We start from the raw sequence: 12,397 nt of genomic DNA, 5'->3' as shown, positions 1-12,397 counted from the left end.
TGGTTGGGGGCCAGTAGTCTGAATGCTACTTTCAATCTCTGTGTCCCTCAGCTCAAGCTTAAAATTATAAGGAGTGGACATCTGATGGACTTGGTTCTGTTCCCTGATCAGAGAGGGCAAGGAACCTGAGTGTAGTCCTATCAGTCTGGAACCATGGAGAAGGAGCTAAAGGAAGTGAGAGTGCCCTCAGAAAGGGGGAGTGGAGGCTGGGCAGTCCCAAACACAAATGTCCCTAGAATAATCTTACTATGAAGAGAAGAGTGTCTTGCCCCTGTCAGATGTTTTATTCACTCATTCGTTCACATACTCACCTGCTTTTTTTTTTTTTTTTTTTGACGCTGGCTAGGTTCTCTGGGTGGTGTGAGATGAAACATGGTCTCTGTCTTTAGGAACATACAATTGTCCTTGGATAAGTGGACAATCATGAAAACCATGATAAAACCATAGAGGAAGGGGTACAGGCCCCCAAACTAGAGTCGTCATATCCCAATTCTAACATAAGTCAACCTCCTTTGGATTTAAATAAAATTGACATGGACATCTATCCCACATTCTGGCCAGTGGGCTCTCCAAGATTTCTGAGAATTCCTAGGGCATGTGTTCTAATGACCACTTGGTGTATATGGTTCTGAATTCCTACCCCAAGAGAACTCCTAGTTTTCCTTGAGCCTTATCTCCTGTGGATGTATTATTCTCTCTGTCTAGGGTCAGCCCTATGTGGACCTCAGCACCTTTTTATTGATTTACCCTCAAGCCTCTCACCTAAGGAGGACTTACACCCTAATACTATAAAGTACTTAAAATACCACAAAATCCCTCAGCAATCCCCCAAATGAAAATTTCCTATTGGTCTCACTTTTCCCCCTTGGGCTCCAGTCTCCAAACTATTGGTCAGCTCCTTTCCATCAAGATTACCCTCACATCTCATTATTTCTCTCTTCTGGGGAATCTCCTCCACTTAGTCCTTCAGCTGTCTGTATTAGTTTGCTAGGGCTGTGTATTAGTCCGCTCAGGCTGCCATAACAAAATACCGTAGACTGGGTGGCTTAAACAACAGGAATTTATTTCTCACAGTTCTAGAGGTTGCAAGTCCAAGATCAAGGTGTCAGCAGATTTGATTTCTCCTGACGCCTCTCTCCTTGGCTTGCAGATGGCCGCCTTCTTACTTGTCCTCACATGACCTTTTCTTTGTGTGGGCACATCCTTGGTGTCTCTTCCTGTTCTTTTAAGGACACCAGTCATATTGGATTAGGATCGCACACTTATGACCTCATTTAATTACCTCTTAAGGCCCTATCTCTGAATACAGTCACATTGGAGGTTAGGGCTTAACATATGAATTTGGGAGGGAGACACAATTCAGTCCATAACACTCCCCAATTCCTACTTACCTTGGAGCTCATCTTAACATATTCAAAGATAGTGTCACAGGTTAAGTTCCCTGAGAAACACACTCTGATACAGAGATTAGCATGCAGTCTGTTTATTAAGGAGCGCTTTGAGGATCAACAACCTGTGGGAGGAAAGGGAAGGGAAAGGAAGGGAAGGAGGTAATTGGTGAGAAGGAGAAGTTGAGCTGCAAGGCAGTCTCAGTGGAGGCCTTAGCCAACCATATGGGAATATCTAGGATGTCTGGTCTTGGAGACAGGAAGCATGGAACCCTACCCTGTGTCAGTCAGTCATTGGATGTGGGCTGCCATGGGAAGGAGGCATGACCTTGAATGAATTGGCTCTTTTGAGGCAATCCCTAAAGGGGCTGGTGGTTCCTGCATCCAATCAGGCCATTTAACACCACCTGTGGGTCCACATATATTCTAACCAGGGGCAACTTCTCTTTCCACCCAAAGTGGATGGTCAGGTATACTGCCTGAAGCTCTATTCATACCTCACTATTGTCTTTCCAGACCATTACTAAGAGGGGCTATAATGCAATCACCATCTATTTTTGACTTCTGACCCATTGATGAACAAATGACCATAGGCGTGAGCTGAAGGAAAGGTGCTGATGTAGCTGTGGTGGATGACATGGGGGGCCTGGCTACTTGCTCATAAACCTGGGTCCTCTGGCTCTGCTTGGCACTAATCAAAATGTATCAGTTTTATCTTGCTCATTTGGTCCAATTAGCTCGTTAGATCCATTTGGCATAATGTCATTGATAGTGAGCCAGTATGATGTTTTGTTGGATGTTCATCTAGTTCAACATTTTTGGACTACATTATGTTGGAAAGCAGGAAAGTTAACATAATCCTGAGACAAGACTTTAAAATGTATATTAAATGCAAACTGTTTCTGATTTTTTGTTCTGAAAGGGAAGGAAAAGAATGTATTTGCCTGATCGAAGGCTATAAACCATATTAATCTTTTCTAGCAAAGATACCATATCCAGTACAACAGCTGCAATTTAAACCACTACTTGGTTGATTTTACAGTATTCCAGTGTCATTCCAGGATCCACCTAGATTTTATAGGGCCCAGACTGGTGAATAAAATGGAGATAACGAATACTCACAACCCCTACGTCCTTCAGGCCCTTAAGGGTGGCGCGAATATGTGCTATTCCTTCTGGAATAAGGTATTGCTTTTGATTTAGTATTTTGGCTGAGGGGGGCTGTTTCAGAGTTTTTCAAATGGCCTTCCCCATTCTGATAGCTTTACCCCACAGACCATGGGACCAATGTAGTGGTTATACTAACTATCAAGTGAGTTTATTCTATTTATTAGACCACAAAAATGAACACTAGGTGAATCCATGGACCTGGTGGGCTATCGTGAGTCAAATCCGGCCAAGACTTCATTTATTACCTGGCTCCCAAATGACCCCAGCAAAGCATGATGAAGCTTTGGGTCTCCAGGTATCAGTGTGAACTTAGATCTTGTGCCCAAGAATCTTGAACTTTTTGGGTATTTCTTTTTCCTCAGTGTACAGTTGTCTGAGTAAATGGCTGTAGGGTCCTTTAGAGAAAGACTGAGATAATCACTACGATGTATACTTGCCCTGGTGTTGTTGAATCCTTCCCAGGAACCAGGTTTTGCTTTAGTCAATGGATTCTGGGTCTAGAAACTGAACATGAAATCAAGACTTTTCATTGAGATTACTGTTCTCCATCTTGAGATCAAGATTTTGTGTGCATTAGTTCAGATATCCCTGTACGATGTATCAGGATCCCATTCTTTCCCAACAGGGCCTTGACCTTGACCTAGTAAACATGCTTAGGTTAAGAGCTTGGTTAACCTTACGATTAAGTCCTGGGTTTGGTCCTCAGGTTTCTCTGTTCTTTGGTAAAGGACAAGAGCCTTTTCACGTGCTACCAAGAAGACCCTCTGTATTCTACCTATAGCTTTAAATTGCCAATTAATCACTCAGCCTTTGTTGGGATTTTAAATGACAGCCAACTGCCTTCCACTGTCTTCACAGTCACTATTGCCCCCGGACTTCTTGAATATCTTATGCAGCACCATCTAGTGTATCCTTCCAGCTGGTTTACCATTCCAGTTCACCACCAGTGAGAGCTTTAACAGCTGCATTGCCACCTTGTGCCCAGAGCTATCTGAGCTTCACCTACCACCTGTGATGGGGTCTTCATGACAGCTGAGAGATTCCATGCCAGTATCTGCTTTCTTGGATCATTCCTGGCACCAGTGGTTCCAAATTGGGTTACCAGGAAACAGATTGGAGATTATGACACGGGGGTATTTATTAGAAAGTGCTCTTGGGATCAGTACCTGTGGAAGGAAATTGAGGAAGCATGATCGGCATAGGGAGGAGTTGCTTTGTGATCACTGTCAGTAGAGGCCACAGCTGATCCTACAGGTTACTCTGAAGCTGGGATGGTCCTTCAGAGTTGTCTTGAGTTGGGACAAGAGGTTGGGCCATTATACCGTGACACCAATTAGTCATTGGATGCAGCTGTCCCTAGAGGGTGCAGGACCTTGGGGGAGGTAGTTTTCTTTCCAGCAGAAGCAATGCTTGAAGGGGACTGCTAGCTGAAGGCTGTCTCCTGGCAGCACTCCCAGCAGCTGGGGAATACATCCGTTTTCTCTGAAGGCAGAGCTGAGAGACACATCGCAGTGCTCAGCCTACTTTGTGCTCTAAGTGAAGGGACTGTGCTCACCTTCAGGTCCCCGCGCTAGTATCAGAGGAGAATCCGGAGAAACACTGAAATTTTTGAATTTCTTTTCTCCCTCCACCCTTCTTCACTGTGAGAGGAAAGAAGCAGAAACGAGATTTATTTTCTCCCCTCATCTCCCCACCTCCCTGGAAGACAAAAGAAGATATATTCAAATTTGTTCTAAATAACCTATGTCCCCCATGCCTCTACACAGTTAATACGCATGAGAGGAAGCAGAGGATTGACATCTTTATGATGTTATCCGATATTAATATAGCCGTCCTACTCTCCTTTGATTGATGTTTGTATGATATATCTCTTCCATCCTTTTACTTTCAACCTGCCTATATTGTTATATTTGAAGCAAGATTTGTTTAGACAGCATACAGTTGGGTCATGTCTTTAATCTATTCTCTCAATTTCTGTCTTTTAATTTGAGTATTAGATTATTTGCATGTAATGTAATTAGTGATGTGTTAGGGCTTACGTCTGTCATTTTATTTTTTGTTTTCTGTTTGATCTATTTTTCATTTTTAAATTTTTTCTGCTTTCCTGTGGGTTACTTGAATTTTTTTTTTAGAATTATACTTGATTTCTATATAGTGTTTTTTGAGTGTAGCTTTTTGTATGGCTTCTTTTTTTAAAAAATTTATTTATTTATTTGGCTGTGCTGGGTCTTCATTGTGGCACATGGGATCTTTAGTTGTGGCATGCGGGCTCTCTTAGTTGCAGCAGGCAGGATCTAGTTCCCTGACCAGGGATTGAACCTGGGACCCTTGCATTGGGAGAGCGGAGTCCTAACCACTGGACCACCAGGGAAGTCCCTGTATAGCTTCTTTAATGATTGCTCTAGGTATTATCCAATACATTATATGTATATAAGTTTTCACAGTCTACTGATGTCAGGAATTTACCAGTCTGAGTAAAGTATAGAAAACTTACTTCCTTTATGTCCTTTTACCCTCTCCCATTTATAATATAATTGTCTTAAATATTTTCTTTTCATACATTTAGAACCATATCAGTCAGTGTTATAATTTTTGCTTCAACTGTCAAACATAATTCAGAAAACTCAAGAGTTTTCTATTTTTTCTTACCAGTTTTGATCTTCCTAATGTTCCAAGAATACTTTTATTGTTTCTTTTCTGTTTAGAGAAATTCCTTTAGCCATTGTTTTAGGGTAGGTGTGCTGGCAAAAAATTCCCTTAGTTTTCTTTTATGTGAGAATATCTTCATTGATTTCTCCTTCATTCCTGAAGACTATTTTTTCTATGTAGAGGATTTTGAGTTTTAAGTTATTTTTTCATCACCTGAAAAATATGGTTCCATTTTGATCCAGCCTTCACAGTTTCTGCTGAGAAATCCACTGTCATTCTAATTGTTTTTGCCCTGTACTTAGGTGTCATTTTCTTCCGGTGGCTGTTTTCAGGATTTTGTGTTGTTTCTAGTTTTCTGAAGTTTAATTATGATGTGTCTTGGCATGGATTTCTTTAGGTTTGTCCTGTTTTTATCAGCAGCTTGAATCTGTAGGTTTATGTCTTTCCAAATTTTGGAAGTTTTAGCCAGCATATCTTGTACTGCTTTTTGGCCTCATTCTCTGTCTTTGCTTTCCAGGACTCTGATGGTACAAATGTTAAATCTTCTGATCCTACTTCACAGATCCACTGAATTCTTGACCCTGGTTAACAACCTCAGCTTTAAGGATAAAACAGAGCAATAGAGCAAACCCTATAGGCAGAGATTTCTGGCAGACACTTAAAAAAAAAGTCGTTTAAGACCAGAAGCCCACAGTGGTCAATAAATAAGATGATGAGGCCAGGGCAGCCAAGAGCACAGCTGGATCCGATTAGGAGATCACAGGAAGCCAAGTTTCTGGGCCAGGCACTGGATCTCAGAGATTCCTGCTACCCAGACCCATGGGCTCTGCATCACTCAAGTGGAAAAGCTCAGCAAACCCTGGTCTTGCTGGTCACCCAGGAGAGACTTCGTCTGAGAAGAGGATCGGTCTTTGGCAATTCAACTGGGCAGTTTAGAAAGAAGAGGGCCTGCACCCCCTCCTGACAACCAGCCAATTACCTGCTCTGCGCCTGTTCCTGATGCACAAAAGGGATTTTCTTCTGAGGACACTGTGGTCTGTGCTCTGGCATCCAGGGCATGACTCCCACATGATGACTATCCAGGGAGCCCCAGATTGGATTGGCAAACGCCTGTGTTTTCATAAAAGGCAGGACTGCTTTGTGAAGACTTGAAGGGGTACCAAATGCTATGTCTGCAGGAAAATGAAATAAGTACCCCTGTTTACAAGTTGCCAATTTGATCCTATTTGTCTGGGGCAGGCCCGATGCAATTTGAGGGGTGGTTGGAAGCTTCTTTTGCCTCATTCCTCGCCTTTCTCGCCCTTTCATTAAAGTTATAAATAACTGTGCCTCACATTTTGATGAAAGGGAGTGGTTTGAACAACCAGAGGCTTTGGGAGGAAACCTGAAATAAGAGTGCAGTTGCTAAGGAACGGGGCTGGACAAGTTAATTTTCTTGGCATAACATTGCCTCGTTGTTTAATTTCCCAGTGTATTCATTTCATCCATCTGTCACCATGTCACTGAAGCTGGGAAGAACTGCTAATTGCAACCCCAGGGTGGAGAACAGACTTGTCCAAAGCTTGTGTATATTTCATCTATCAGAGTGGGGACCCTGAGCTTTGATTTTACTGTTGGAGAGGCCACCCGTTCCTATTGCGTGAAGAAAGCTGGGGAGGGCCTCACCAATCTCTCCCAGATGAAACTCTCGTGCCCTGCAGCAGAAGCTCTCTATTCTGGATGGACAGTAGTCACCTGGGGCGCTTTGAAAAAAGACCAATATTTGGGCCGCATCCCCGAGGATTCTCATGTAATTGGTGTAGGGGTGTGGTCCAGGCATGGGATTAAAAAAAAATCTCCCCTAAGTGATTTTTAAAAAATAAATTTATTTATTTTTGGCTGCGTTGGGTCTTTGTTGCTGCATGCGGGCTTCCTCTAGTTGTGGCGAGTAGGGGCTACTCTTTGTGGCGGTGCGCAGACTTCTCATTGCGGTGGCTTCTCTTGTGGTGGAGCGTGGGCTCTAGGCACGCGGGCTTCAGTAGTTGTGGCTCACGGGCTCTAGAGCGCAGGTTCAGTAGTTGTGGCGCACGGGCTTAGTTGCTCCGAGGCATGTGGGATCTTCATGGACCAGGGACCGAACCTGTGTCCCCTGAATTGGCCGGCGGATTCTTAACAACTGAGCCCCCAGGGAAGTCCCTCCCCTAAGTGATTTTAATGGGCTACCCAGGCAAAGAACCACTGATTATAGAATTTTCACCTTTTCCACCACTGTATCTCATTTTCAAAGTTCCAGAGCCTCTCAGATTTTTTTTTTTAAGTCTCCTGATCACTTCCTCCCCACGTCACATAGAATAACTCTGGTGATGAGCTTTTAATGACTGGCCACTGGGCACTGGGCACAGCGCTATGTGTCTTTACCTGCATGACCTCTTGGAATCCTCACAATAATCTCTTAAAGTGGGTAGTTTTGTTAGTCCCGTTTTACGAACAAGGAAACTGATGCTCGGGGAGGTTCAGTGCCCCACTGCCAAGTGACAGATCCAGGATTTGGGCACAGGTCTTACTCCAAAGCTCAGCTAGTTGTGCCAATGACTTCTGTCCCCACAGGAGAACCGCTGGTCCACACCTGCAGGTTCAGCATCGCCCGCATGCTCAGGACCAGCTCTGTCCTGGCTGGGGGTTTGTGAGATCCTGAGGCGGTGGGTCAGATGACTCGGTAGCTAGTCTGTCACATTTCCAGCTTGGGCCCTGGGTCCCAGCTCTGAGAAGGAGTTTCCCTTGGGCTCCTTACCTCAACAGCCTAGATTCAAATCCAGCCCTTCTTCCCAGCAAGTGACCTTGGCCAAGTCTGAGTTTCTTTAATATCCAGTTTCCTCACTGTTGGTGAGATGACAACTCACTGCGTGGAAGTGCTGAGAGGACTAAATGAAGTAACACATGTAAGGCACTCAGAATAGGGTCTGACACACGTTACTCGTGAAAGGTTACATGATATCCACCTCCCAGCTTTACTGAGATGTAATTGATATATAACATTGTATACGTTTAAGGTGTATAATTGTTGATTTGATACACTTTTATATTGCAAAACGATGACCACAGTAGCTTAGCGCATACCTCCATCATGTCACATAACTATCATTTCTTTTTTTGTAGTGAGAATATTTAAGACCTAACCTCTTAACAACTTCCAAGCATGTAATACAGAATTATTAACTAGAGTCACCACGCCGCCCAGTAGATCCCCAGAACTTATTCATCTCACAATTGGCCGTTTATACCGTTTGACCTATACCTGTCCATTCTGGTAACCAACATTCTAGCCTCTGTTTCTACGAGTTTGGTGTTTTTTAGGTTCCACATATAAGTGGTATCATACAGCATCTGTCTTCCTCTGTCTGACTTGTTGTACTTAGCGTAATGCTCTCATGGTCCAGCCATGTCATGGCAAATGGCAGGATACTCCTCTTTCTCATGGCTGAATGATATTCACATATATCTCCATTTTCTTTATCCAGTCGCCCACTGATGGGCACTTAGATTGTTTCCCATGTCTTGGCTATTATGAATAATACTGCAGCGAACACTGGGGTGCTGATGTCTCTTCAGGATCCCGTTTTCATCTGAAATGCTCGTTCTATCATCATGATGGCACAGAACTAGCACTCAGAGTCTGTTTTACTCCCCCAGCCTCCTCAGGCACAGAGATGTCCAGTGCCCGGCGCTGCGTCTGCATTCCAGGTGCTGGGCAGCTCTGAGGCTGTGTCTGGGCTTCCTGAAGCTGCTGCCTGAACCCCCTGGTTCAAAGGCAAACAGCTGACCCCAGAGACCTAACCTCACCTCCGCTTTTGGTTGATTAAACCACAACAGTTGACAAGGACCTTTCTCCAAATGTATGAGCAAGGATTCTTTCAGCATCAAGAGGGAGAAACCCAACTCAAACTGGCTTTAAGTGGAAAAGGAATTTATTGGCTGACGTTGGCTGTTGCAGCTGGAAACTCCAGAGCTGCCTTCAGGCACGAGGGATCCAGGGGCTCAGATGGGCCCCCAGGCTCCTGTCCCTCTCTCTTCAGCTCTCGGTGCTCCTTTTCTCTCTGTTATCTTCATACACTGGCAGCTGTCTAGAAGCTCAGGCTTGCAGCCTTATCACTAGCGAGTCTCCCCTGTAAAGGAATTTCTTGACCCAATAATTCCTATGAAAGTCGTGGAATGTACTTGGATCAGACCTACTGGCTCAAGGCCAGCAAGGCAACAGTATCTAGCCTGGCCCAAACTGGCTCAGAACAGAGGCATGCTTTCCAGATATGAACAAGTCAAACCTCCCGCACATTTCACAGCCATCTACAAAGTCAACTCAGCCTGGTGCCCAGACAACCCAGAAGACCATCTTACGGCTTGTTAACAAGATTCTGGGTTTGAAGAAAAATTAGAATTTGATGGGGGAGAGCTGGAAAGCTGTGTAGGAAAACCGGATTCTCCTCCACATACTGAAAAATGAACAAAACCCAAAAACTCTGGTGAGATGTAGACGATCTTTAAGAGCACCTGCGCTGCTCAAAAACAAAACATAAGCAAAACAACAAAACAAAACAAACAAACAAAACTGTGTCCAAAACTGTGTGAGCCTTGAGTGCCATCTTGTGACAAAGTGTTGTATTTACCTAGGATGAACTTTTCTCCAGGGAAAAGCTTCAGGCACCCCACCTCCACTGCCCACTACTGGATTCTGTGCTAGCACACAGAAATAACAGTCCCCACCGTGAGGAGCCCCCAGCCCAGATAATACAATACAACTTGGTGGACTCTGTTTTAGCCTCTGAAAAGTGTCCTATGGGGCCTCCAGAGCAGGGGCGTTTCTTCCTAGGCACCTGGAAAGCCAGCCCAGAGGAGACACACCATAAACGCTGATGAATGAGCAGTTAACTGTTCCTTCCAGATTCCCCATTATCTGCTCTATTTTTTCTTATGGACATTCCTAGGGCTAACATTAGTCTCTGGCATATTGTCAGTTTTCTCGATATAGACATTTCTTCTAGCACTGCTGGCCTATAATTTGCCTTCCTATCCAGGACTTTAGGATCAATACTTCCCTTTGCCATCCACCCCTCAATCAGTGAAAAGGTCATTATATATTTATGTCTCTGCAAAGCCTGAAGTCTGAGAACTCACAGCTTAACATAGGATGCCCTCCACCCTAATCTGTGTTCTCAGAAATGAGGTCATTTGTGGTGTAGCATCTTCTGTACACACATAGGTGGGGAGAGCCGATAGACCCAGCACAGCTGGGCTCTCTAGGGCCCTGGAAAGCCCACAAAGAGACCCAGAGCACTGGGGGTTGCTTTGCCATCAAAGCTGTGACCTTGCGTCTTATTGACAAGCTGCCCTACTAAAGGGGCAGGGGTCCACGTACAAGGGGTCCACGCTTGACAGTAACCATATAAACCCTGCCAGCACCTCATTTGCCCTCTGCTGGGAGAGACCCAATCAAATGAAGAAGCCCTGGCCCTGACCTTCTCCCCTGGCTGCGTGGAGACACGTCGTCGTTCTCCTCACTCCCGAGTCACCCTCTGCCCCTCGCACTTGGGCGTTGCACTGTCTGACTGTCACACTTGCCAGCTATTTCGCCCGTGTAAAGCTCAACTGGAAACAGCCTGGGTCATTGTAAAAGACAATTAATTATGGAAACGACTACTGATGAGCCAGTGGGGACACTGTTCCAGGTCTGGAGGGCAGAGCAGTGAACTGCATGAAAATGTTCCTTCCCCTCGTGGAAAGAATAGTCTAGTAAGGGATTAGGATTTTATTTTATTTGCAGTGGGTCACCATGAAGAGTTTTAAGCAGGGACGGACTTGACCTCATGTCCTTTTAGAAAGGATCACTGTGGGCGGTGACATGAGAGGTCCCAGAGGCAGAAGGAAGAACTGGAGGAACTGGGTCTCTTGCCCAGGCCCAGGGGCTGCTGAGGAAGGCTTGGTCTGGGTGGGAGCTGAGTTGATGGAGAGGCGGCAAACGTGGGATGTGCTTTGCGGGGAGCGCTGCCAGGACTTGTTGATGGGTTGGATGTTGGGGATGAAGAGGGAAGGAGAGGATGCAAGGAGGGTTTCCAGAGTTTGGGTCTGGACACCTGGCAGACAATGGCACCATTGAGTGAGATGGGGAAGGCGGGGGAACAGCTGGTCCGGTGTGAAAACCAAGGGTTCTGGTTTGGCCTCATTAAGTTGGAGAAACCACCCAAAGGAGCTTTCAGGGGGACCGTGTGGCACTTTGGGAATGACTGGGATGAGAAGCAGCCTCAGCCCCGTCTCAGGCCCGAGGCTCTGGGGGTCCATGCTAGGCCCGCGCCTTGTACTTTTCACTGTTAGGAGAGCAGCATCTCGTGATGATGGATTAGCAAAACCACCCTCCGAAGGCGGCCAGCCCCGCCCCACCTGCACAGGAAACAGGAAACAGCTGCGCCACCATTTCTCAAACTAACCCGGAGAGAACAAGTCTCTGGAATGCTGGTTAAAAGTGCAGATTCTCAGGTCTCTCCCCTAGGCAAGGGCTCAGGGGGCCTGGGATCGGGCCCAGAACCTGTCTGTGTATCTTGGGCCCCTGATGTCTGTCATCGTGCAAGCTTGGGAAAGTCTGTTAGGATCGGCTGCCCAACCTTTGATTCGGAACCCACGACCCAGGCTCAGTAAATATCTGTCAGCTGAGTGGATTGACGTGCTCTGGATCTGGGGTGCCCCCGATGAAGACTCCCTCCCCTCTGCACCCCAGTCTACTTTCACGGAGAGTCCAGAGGGCAGAGTCATTAAGAAGGTGGTGGTGTTGTTATTTAATTTTTTTTTTTTTTCGGTATGTGGGCCTCTTGCTGTTGTGGCCTCTCCCGCTGCGGAGCACAGGCTCCGGACGCGCAGGCTCAGCGGTCGTGGCTCACGGTCCCAGCCGCTCCGCGGCATGTGGGATCCTCCCGGACCGGGGCACGAACCCACGTCCCCTGCATTGGCAGGCGGACTCTCAACCACTGCGACACCAGGGAAGCCCTGTTATTTAATTATTTAATTTTTTTGGCTGCACCTCCTGGCGTGTGAGATCTTAGTTTCCTGACCAGGTATCGAACCCACGCCCCCTGCAGTGGAAGTGTGGAGTCTTAACCACTGGTGGTTTTGCAGTCCCAAGAAGGTGGTTTTGAAGTCAGACAACGGTGGTGTTGCAACCTCCTCCT

The sequence above is a fragment of the Delphinapterus leucas genome, chromosome 16, assembly GCF_059928025.1.
Source record: "Delphinapterus leucas isolate spDelLeu-1000000601 "Yukka" chromosome 16, BTC_Dleu_Yukka2, whole genome shotgun sequence".
In the NCBI taxonomy this organism is placed as follows: domain Eukaryota; kingdom Metazoa; phylum Chordata; class Mammalia; order Artiodactyla; family Monodontidae; genus Delphinapterus; species Delphinapterus leucas.
This window is presented reverse-complemented; position numbering follows the sequence as displayed.